Source organism: Tachyglossus aculeatus, chromosome 2, assembly GCF_015852505.1.
Source record: "Tachyglossus aculeatus isolate mTacAcu1 chromosome 2, mTacAcu1.pri, whole genome shotgun sequence".
NCBI classification, from domain to species: Eukaryota; Metazoa; Chordata; class Mammalia; order Monotremata; family Tachyglossidae; genus Tachyglossus; species Tachyglossus aculeatus.
Window position 1 is genome coordinate 97,226,008 of NC_052067.1, and position 10,358 is coordinate 97,236,365.

Consider the following 10,358-nt stretch of genomic DNA (forward strand, 5'->3'; position numbering starts at 1 on the left):
ATTTAATCTCCATAATTTAAAATTAATGACTCTTCTTGCCGTTTACATTTAAAGTAGACACTTTCACATCATAAACTGGTACTCCAAACTCACCCGAAGTCAAATCGTCAGGGATTTGATGATACTTGTTTTGCTGTAAAACCTGGCTAGTTGAGATGCAGTAACATCTGCATTTTTTACACACACATGCATACACTTTTCTCTCTATATCTTTTCTTTCTCTCTTTTGCTCCCCTTTTCTCTCTCTCTCCCCTTTTCCTCTATGCAGCCCTGTGCCTTCCCCACAGACTTAAGCCATACCTAGGAAAACTGTGTTATAAAATACTTAAAAATCCCACTGAACTGTTCAGAGTACTAAAATATTTCCTCTTACTCCCTGGAGCCCATCATTAAAATCATAATCAACCCTATTAATTAAGCACCTGCTATGTGCGGAGAACTGTACTGATGCTTCCTGAGTGCAGAGCACTATACCTCACTGGGTGCTTGGGAGGGTATAACGTAAGTGCCTAATAATAACAACTGTGTGGTACTTATTAAACATTTACTATGCACCAAGCACTGCCGTACATACAAGTCAATCCCAACAGAGTAGCATGAGAAGCAGCGTGGCTCAGTGGAAAGAGCACAGGCTTTGAAGTCAGAGGTCATGGGTTCAAATCCCAGCTCCACCAATTGTCAGCTGTGTGACTTTGGGCAAGTCACTTGACTTCTCTGTGCCTCAGTTACCTCATCTGTAAAAAGGGGATTAAAACTGTGAGCCCCCGTGGGACAACCTGATCACCTTGTAACCTCCCCAGCACTTAGAACAGTGCTTTGCACACAGTAAGCACATAATAAATGCCATCATTATTGACAGAGTAGCCTGCCAAGTGATTTCCTGGGTGCCTTCTCCAAGTCTAATTTCCCACGGAAGTGATTGTCTCTGTTGCCAAATTGTCCTTTCCAAACACTTAGTACAGAGCTCTGCACACAGTAAGCACTCAATAAATATGATTGAATGAATCAGAAGTGGTCCCTGACCCACATGGAGCTCACAGTCTAAGGTGGAGGGAAACGAGGTATTGAATTCCCATTTTGCAAATGAGTTGACTGAGGATAACAGAGTTGAAGTGATTTGCCCAAGGTCATATAGCAGACAAGGGGCAGATCTGGGATTAGAACCCAGGTCCTTTTGACGCCCAAGCCCATGCTCTATCCACTTGGCTACGCTGTTAGAAACTTTTCTGTGTAGAAGGGCCTAACTAAATGAAGCTTAGAAGCACTTTGGTAGGAGGAGGAGGACAGTAATATAACTTGAAATACATTAACAAAGCTTCCTTGATTGTGGAGGTGAAATTATAAAATAGAGTACTTAAAGGAAATATTGTATGCCCACTATCTTTTTGTAATATGACAGAGATAGAAAAAGGAGTAGGGGAGAAAAGAGAGGGAGATGAGGAGGGGGAAGGTGTGGGGGAGAGAGAGAGAAAGTGAGAGAGAAAAAAGAGAGACAGTGACAATTGTCCCTGGTTCTTTTCTTCTGGGAAAGCGGGGAGATTGGACATCAGAGGGGTAAAGCAGTGTGTACTAATGGAGAGAACATGGGCATGGGAGTCAGAAGGTCATGTGTTCTAATCCCTGCTCCATCACGTGTCTGCTGGGGAACCTTGAGCAAGTCACTTCACTTCTCTGGACCTCAGTTACCTCATCTGGAAAATGGGGATTGAGACGTTGAGCCCCAAATGGGACAGGGACTGTGTCCAACTCGATTTGCCTGTATCCACCCCTGCGCTTAGTACAGTGCTGGCACGTAATAAGCACTTGACAAATACCATCATTATTATTATTATTATAAAACCCCTGAGCCTGCTAAGGGAGATGCCTCACTTGCTCCCCTTTTCTTCCTCCTGTGGCCATTATCATGATTTAGCTGTTCCAGACTTGACCTTTTAGTGAATGAATCTTCCTCTCCAAAGCCCAAGGTGCCAGACATGTGGGCTGTTCTTGCCCCCTGTCCCAGCAACTGTGGGCAGTCAGTTGTCCCTTCTCCTGCCCAAATTGGCTGGTCCACCTCAGTACTGTGTTAATAGCAGAGACATGGGGCCATTAGTTAGGATAAGCACACGTTTTATGCTTAAGGGATTAAGACTGTGAGCCCCACGCAGGACAACCTGATTACCCTGTATCTACCCCAGCACTTAGAACAGTGCTCAGTACATAGTAAGCACTTAGCAAATACCAGCATTATTATTATTATTAATAAACAGGCTCATTCCCTTTTGGGGAACAAGAAGATTCGCATATGATCTAAGAGTTTCCTCCTTCCTGACATTTTCTAACCCCTGCTCTAGACAATGTCCAAAGCACATCAAAAACATCGGGAAAGAGGAAGCTTCTCATCTATAATCCGTAGACAGGTTAAAAGGACCCAGAGACAGCAATCGTGATAGTCCTTTCCTCAAAGGACACCCGCTTCTCAACAAAAATCCCCAGAAATCTGAGATAGTATCAGAAACTAGATACTATCACTTGGAGGCCCTTGGCCCAGTGATTTCCTGCAATCGCTGCCTTTTGTATCTTTGACAGGAAGCTGGAGGAGAGGCCGGGATTTGTTGTAATCCTGCCACGCTCACCCCCAGCGCTACTAAGGGACCACAAAAAGTCTATCTCCCTCCCCTAACCCAAAAATGTTTGCTGAATCCAGACACCTTATTCCATTTCAAACCCCAGTGCCCTGAAGATTGAGATGTCTAGAGAGATAGCCGAATGGGGATAGATTCATCAAAGACATAACTGACGGGCCTTTTATTCTATTAACAGAAAAGCAGCAAAACACTTCCATCTTCTGTAACTCCCAAAGGCAGATTCCCGGAATGAGGTGCTGACAAATGTTAAGAGACAGAGCCATTTTTTTAGGGAAGGTTGCCTCCAATTTTATCATTTTGTACGAAACTAGTTGTTTGGCTTTTTAAAGATTCAGTTTGGTCCAGGAGGCTCTGGGGCACAGCGAAGAATGGAAAGCAGTCAAGAATGGTGGGGAGACTGGCTGGGAAGAGAGAAGATGGATGTGAACCTTCACTCTCCTGACTGTGCAACTATAGTGTAGGAGTCAGTCAGACAGACAGTGGTATTCACTGAGCACTTACCATGTGCAGAGCACTGTACTAAATGCTCAGGATAGTACACATTCCCTACCAACATCGAGAAGTTCCTGGGGACTGATTCCATAGTGTTCCAGTTTCTCTTCACTCTCAACTTCAAGGCTCTCCATCACCTTGCCCCCTCCTACCTCACCTCCCTTCTCTCCTTACACGGCCCAGCCCGCACCCTCCGCTCCTCTGCCGCTAACCTCCTCACCGTGCCACGTTCTGGCCTGTCCCGCCGTCGACCCCCGGCCCATATCCTCCCCCTTGGACTGGAATGCCCTCCCTCTGCACATCTGCCAAGTTAGCTCTCTTCCTCCCTTCAAAGCCCTACTGAGAGCTCACCTCCTCCAGGAGGCCTCCCCTGACTGAGCCCCCTCCTTCCTCTCCCCCTCCCCATCCCCCCTGCTGTACCTCCTTCCCCTCCCCACAGCACCTGTACATATGTTTGTACAGATTTATTACTCTATTTTACTGGTACGTATTTACTATTCTATTTATTTTATTTTGTTAATATGTTTTGTTTTGTTGTCTGTCTCCCGCTTCTAGACTGTAAGCCCATTGTTGGGTAGGGAACATCTCTATGTGTTGTCAACTTGTACTTCCCAAGCGCTTAGTACAGTGCTCTGCACACAGTAAGTGCTCAATAAATACGATTGAATGAATGAATGAATGACAGACTTTTGGCCAACTCACTCCTGTGGAGGGTTTAGCCATTTTGCAGGCTTGGGTTCCAAATGACTCGGGGGCAAGACAAGTGACTCCATATTTTGCCTACAGGGACTCAGGGACCTTTAGAAAACTGGAGAGCTGATAAAGTGCTTAGTACAGCATCCTGCATGATGATCAATCGTATTTACTGAGCACTTACTGTTTACAGAGCACTGTACTAAGCAATTGGGAGAATACAATGTAACAGAGTTGGAAGACACGTTCCCCACCCACAACAAAATCACAGTCTAGAAAGGGAGATGGATATTAATATAAATAAATGAATTAAGGATATGTACATAAGTGCTGTGAGGTTGAGGAAGGGATGAGTAAAGGGGTCAAATCAGGGTGAAGCACAAAGGAGGGGGAAAAGAGGAAGTAAGGGCTTAGTCAGAGAAGGCCTCCTTGCATATGTGCCTTCAATAAAGCTTTGAAGAAAAGTAATTGTCTGTTGGGTATGAAGAGGGAGAGCATTTCAGGCCAGAGGCATAGCATGGGCTAGAGGTCAGCAGCGAGATAGACAAGATCGAGTTACACTGCACACAGTAAACACTCAGTCAATACCATTGACTGATTGAGCGGTGAGCAAGAGCAATTGGGACAATTATTTTTCGTTGGGGTTTGTTTGGCTTTTCAAATTTCAGCTGCCGCTTCTCTAATGGAGACTAGTTGGGCCATGAAGGACCGACCTGTGAAATCAACGAGAACCAAATCACTGCAAACTCTGTTCTTTCCTTCTGTTACCTCAGCCTCAAATGACTGTCATCAAAAAGCATTTTGATAACCTCTATTAACCAATCTACTTGAGCGTGCTGTGGGCTCAACCCTCTAATGTGCCTTTTTTTCTACTCCAGACAGACACCACAATGCAATAATCAGACAAGTACCCTGTACAGGGAGATTATGATTAGGAAAAGGCTCACTCCTGACCAAGTATAACACAATCTACAAAGTAGATCCCGTAAAAGGAGGAAATGGTTGTGCGCACAGTCAGATGTTCGGCCCACACATCCCTGTAGTAGACTGACAGCTACACCATAGTCCCAGGCTCCCACCGGCTCTGAATCAAGGCAAACAAGTCCAAATGTTGTCAGCAGGGTCATAGAGAAAACTTTCAAAGGCCTTGGAGTTGGTGGAATGATGCTGCTATTCTCCCCAGCTCCACTGTAATATACTATATACCAAATAAATGTGCATTTATTTGTGCTGTGTAAATGAACAGTATTAGTTATGGTCAAATAGATGAGTAGCAAAGATGTAAAGTATGGCCTAGTGGAAAGAGCATAGACTTGGGGAAGAGAGAGGACCTGGGTTCTAATCCCGCCTCTGCCTTTTGCCTGCTGGGTGATTTTGGCAAGTCACTTAACTTCTCTGGGCCTCAGTTTCTTCATCTGTAAAACAGAGATTCAATACCTGTTCTTCCTCCTTCTTAGACTTTAAGCCTCATGAGGGACAGGGGACAGGGACTGCATGCGACTTGACTATCATGTATTTACCCCAGTTCTTAACACAAAGTAATCACTTAGAAAATACCACCATTATTCCACTACATCCACTAATGCTGAACATATGAACACTACAGTATTTAGTTATGGTGGTATCTTTACCACTGAATCCGTGGATAGTCTAAAATGATTTTCCTAAAATAAGTTTCCTCATGACCAAGATACTGTATTTGAGCAGAACCAGTCAGTCAATCATCGGCATTTGTTTAGAACCTACTTTACGCCAAACCCTGTCCTAAGCTCTTAGGAAAATACATCGTAGACATTATCCTTGTCCATAAAGAGCTTACAGTCTAGAGGGTGAAGCAGACATTAATATCAATAAATAAATTGCAGAAATCACTGAATGCCTAAATGACTGCTTAATCATCCCAGTAGGATAAATAAATTGATGATAAACTAACAGGGAAGTGTCTGAGGGTGCAGAAGTACAGTGGGGAGTCGGGGGTGAGGGGGAGGCGGGGAAGACCAGGATGATGATGATGGTATTTGTTAAGGGCTTACTATGTGCCAGACACTGTACTAAGCGCTGGGATAGATACAAGCACATCAAGTTGGACACAGTTGCTGTCCCATGTGGGACTCACTGCCACAATCCCCATTTAACAAATGAGGTATCAGAGACCCAGAGAAGTGAAGTGACTTGTTCAAGGTCACACAGCAGACCAGTGGTGGAGTTGGGATTAGAATCCATGACCTTCTGACTCCCAAGCCTGTGCTCTAGCCTCCACACCATGCTGCTTCCTTTCCTGCTCCACTTCATCCACTCCAGGGGAAACTGAGAACTAGGCCGCGTCAACAAGCTCCTTGCCTCATGATGATCCCACAAAGTCTCCAGGTGGGCCAGCTCCCCTTTAATCATTTGATAGGCTCCAATGGCTCCTTTGGTAACGAAAGCTAAACAGTAGATCATTCGTATTTATTGAGCATTTACTGTGTGCAGAGCACTGTACTAAGAGCTTGAGAGAGTATAATATAACCAACATATTCCCAGCCCACAATGAGATTACAGCTGAGAAGGAAAAACAGACAGACATGGTCATCTCAGGAGTAATACTCCAGCAACCATGAATGTCAAAGATGCAGAGTCTCTTGCTTCCGTGTTCAATGACATACCCTGTGTATCTGGCTTGGGAGATTCTGGAAGCAGGAAGGTCAGCCTAACCTGGGGCTGTCCCAAATCCTAACTATGAAAATTTCCTCACCATCTCACAGAGAAAATTATTTGGGAATCAACAAGGGCCCGGGCTGAAGGGGGAAAGGAAATCAGCTGAGGATTTCCTCAGTTTACCACCCCATGCCAAGACCTGGGAGGGTTCCTGCCTCTGTGGAACGAACTGTGGCTGGAATTGACTCAGGACAATCAGCACAATCTCATTAATTTATTCATTCAATCATATTTATTGAGCACTTAATGTGTGCAGAACACTGCACTAAGCACTTAGAAGAAAACAGTATAGCAAGACACATTTCCTGCCCACAGTGAACTTACACTTTCTTTGTACTTTCCTTTCCTATGTGTAACGTGAACCAGGAGGTCCAGCAGCCCCTAGTACATATGATTCCTCCTGATCATGCGTTTAGTTCGGTGCTCTGCACACACTAATTCATCAGGAGGCTTTCAATCAGTGGTACTTGGAGTGGTTAGTGGGCAGAACACTGAACTAAGTGGTTGGGAGAGCACAGTACAACTGAGTTGGCCGAAATATTCCCTGCCCTTAAGGAGCTCACAGTCTACTGGCTCTCTCAGCATAATTCCATAGCTGGAAACGGCAGCTAGGGCAGAAGAAAGGAATTCATGAAAGCGATGTTTGTTTCTTTCAGCAGGACACCACATCCTCTAGAGGTGACAGAGAACTGCGGTGTGTCAACATGGGCCCCAGTCCATTTTCCAAGGGCCTTAATATGAAGGAACAAGGGGATATGGACAAAACTCTGTTGTTACTGAAAGCACATCTCCTCCAAGAGGTCTTCCCTGTCTAATCTCTCATTTTATCTTCTCCCATTCCCTTCTACATCACCATGATTGCTCCCTTTATTCAGCCCTCCCTCAGCACCACAGAATTTATGCATATATCCATAATTTATTTATTTTTATTAACATCTGTCTCCCCCTCTAGACTGTACACTAATTATGGGCAGAGAATGTGGCTACCAACTCTGTTATGTTGGTACACTGTACTCACCCTAGTGCTTATTACAGTGCTTTGGACACCGTAAACGCTCAAGAAATACAATTGATCTGTAAACTCGCTGTGGGCAGGAATGTTTCCATTTATTGTTATATTGTACTCTCCCAAGTGCTTACTACAGTGCTATGCACACAGTAATCACTCGGTAAATACATTTGAGTGAATGAAACATGGTTGATGGATCCACCAGGTTTGATGGGGCTGGATGGTTTCCAGGTGTCCTGACATTACTTACCCATTTTTCCATCATCTCTCTCGTCGAGCAGGAGAGCCCCAGATAATCCCTTCCACACCACTCCTGGAGCTGCAGAGAATATCAGTGACTTTTATTTGCATAAAAAAGAGCAGTCAGAACAATTCTCTGTGGAAGTTCCTGAGCTTGTTTTTGCTGGTTTAGAAGAATGGAGAAGAGCAGAATGAACCACTTTTTTGTTCTTCTTCTTTTTGACAATATTTGTACTTTTGAAGGTTACAGGACTCCAGTCAGAGGAAAGAAAAAATACTCTCAAAGATATTTTGATTTGGAAATTCAAAGCCAAGTGGAACCTGGGGGAAGCTTGGGCTGCCTGACAGATTTTTTAAAAAAGTTATGCTGATATCTTTGGATGTAAAACACCTTCAAGGTCATTTCTCAGGGACAAAAGGCCTGTTCAAAGTCAGACTTCCCTTCTCGGCTCTAGCCTGAGTGAAAACAGCAGAATTCATTAATTCGTTCATTCAATTGTATTTAATGAGCGCTTACTGTGTGCAGAGCACTGTACTAAGCACTTGGAAAGTACAAATCGGCAACATATAGAGGTGGTCCCTACCCAACAACAGGCTCACAGTCTAGAAGGGGGAGACATACAACAAAACAAAACAAGTAGACAGGTGTCAATGCCATCAGAATAAATAGAACTATAGCTATATACACATCATTAATAAAATATAGTAAATATGTACAAATAAAATAGAGTAATAAATATGTAGAAATATGTACAAGTGCTGTGGGGAGGGGAGGAGGAGGGGAGGAAAAAGTCGGGGCTCAGTCTGGAAAGGCCTCCTGGAGGAGGTGAGCTCTCAGTAGGGCTTTGAAGGGAGGAAGAGAGCTAGTTTGGTGGATGTGCAGAGGGAAGGCATTCCAGGCCTGGGGTCGATGGCGGGACAGGAGAGAATGAGGCATAGTGAGGAGGTTAGCGGCAGAGAAGCGGAGCGTGTGGGCTGGGCTGTAGAAGGAGAGAAGGGAGGTGAGGTAGGAGAGGGCAGGTGATGGAGAGCCTTGAAGCTGAGAGTGAGTGAGGAGTTTTTGCTTGAGTTTTTCAGTCCCTGTCTGCTTCACCCTGCCCCACTACACCAATGTGGATTTCTTCTCCTTAACTGTCCCCTCACTTCTTTGGGGAGTGGCAGAAGAGAGTCCAATCCCCTCTCCATAGCATGACTGCCAGAGGTCCAGGCAGATTTCCTCAATTTTTACACCAGCCTCGACTATTCAATGAGGTAGCTTGGGAAAGCCTCCTCCTCTTCCCACCCCTCCCATCCCAGGGAAACTCCAAAGCTGGCATCCTCCCAAGGATGGCCAGCAGTCCCACCTCTTGGGCTCCAGCTAGTCTAAATGCCAGAATCTCCAGCAGAGACGAGCAAAAGCCTCTGCATAGGTGGATGTGGCTCCTACAGTTGTCTGCTGGGTGACCTTGGGCAAGTCCCTTCTCTGGGCCTCAGTTCCCTCATCTGTAAAATGGAAATTAAGACTGTAAGCCCCATGCAGAATAGGGACTGTATCCAACTTGATTATTTTTTATCTACCTGAGTGCTTAGTACAGTGCCTGGAACACAGTAAGTGCTTAACAAATGCCATTAAAAAAAAAGTCTGCCCCTCTGGGCTTCCGTTAAGTCATCAATCACCTCTTGGTACAGCAGGTCTGGCCGAGCCGGGTCTCCTGTGCAATTGGCAGAGCTCTTCTTGCAACAGCTTTCAGGGAGCCAGACGTGGCTAGCCTGGCTCGGGCTGAGACCGATGACCCAATCTGTGTAATTGTGGAGCCCACAGCACTCCAGCTGTTCTTGGAGTTCATCCACAGGCCTACTGCGGGGGTCAGAAGAATTCCTGATGTACCAATGGAAAAGCTGATCCATGGCCCTTAACTCCAAGCCTCTCTTTTGGTAATAGGTCTGGGCCAAGATGGCCAACGAGGCTTCCAAGCAGATCAGAACCACAGTGGCATACATGAAGTTTTCCTTGAGACCAGAGAGCACTTCTTTTGGGAGTAGAGAGGCCCAGGCCACCAGCGGGGAGCAGCAGGAAGGCCACAGCCATGGCCAACCAGCCAGGAAGAGCCAGGTAGTCGTCGTGAAAGAAATGCTTGTAGTGCTTGTAGGTTATGATCACGAAGGCACCCCCAAGGGCCATAGCAATCGCAGCTCCCCTGAGGAGGAAACTGAGGAGCCCAAGCAGTACTCGAGCCGAGGAGGAGGCGGCAACCACGCAACCCATGGCCTGGACGCACGGAGGAAGGAGAGTGGCCTAGTGGCAAGAGCACGGGCTTGGGAATCAGAGGATGTGGGTTGTAATCCCAGCTCTGCCACTTGTTTGGTGTGTGACCTTGGACAAGTCATTTAACTTCTCTGTGCCTCAGTTCCTTCGTCCATAAAATGGGGATTAGGATTGCGAGCCTCATGTGCGATAGGGACTGAGTCCAATCTGATTACCTTGTTCCTACCCCAGTGTTTAGAACAGTACTCGGCACATACTAAGTGCTTTGCAAATACCTTAACTATTGTCATTATTATTAAAACAGAACCAGCTCTCTGCTCCCAGTGAAAGCTGATAGTGAAATTCTGAGTGACTG

General features: G+C 45.6%; 1 pseudogene; it reads right to left on the reverse strand.

Moving 5' to 3' along the window:
• Positions 1–9,366: 9,366 nt before the first annotated feature.
• Positions 9,367–10,003, reverse strand: LOC119941979 (annotated as a pseudogene).
• Positions 10,004–10,358: the final 355 nt, after the last annotated feature.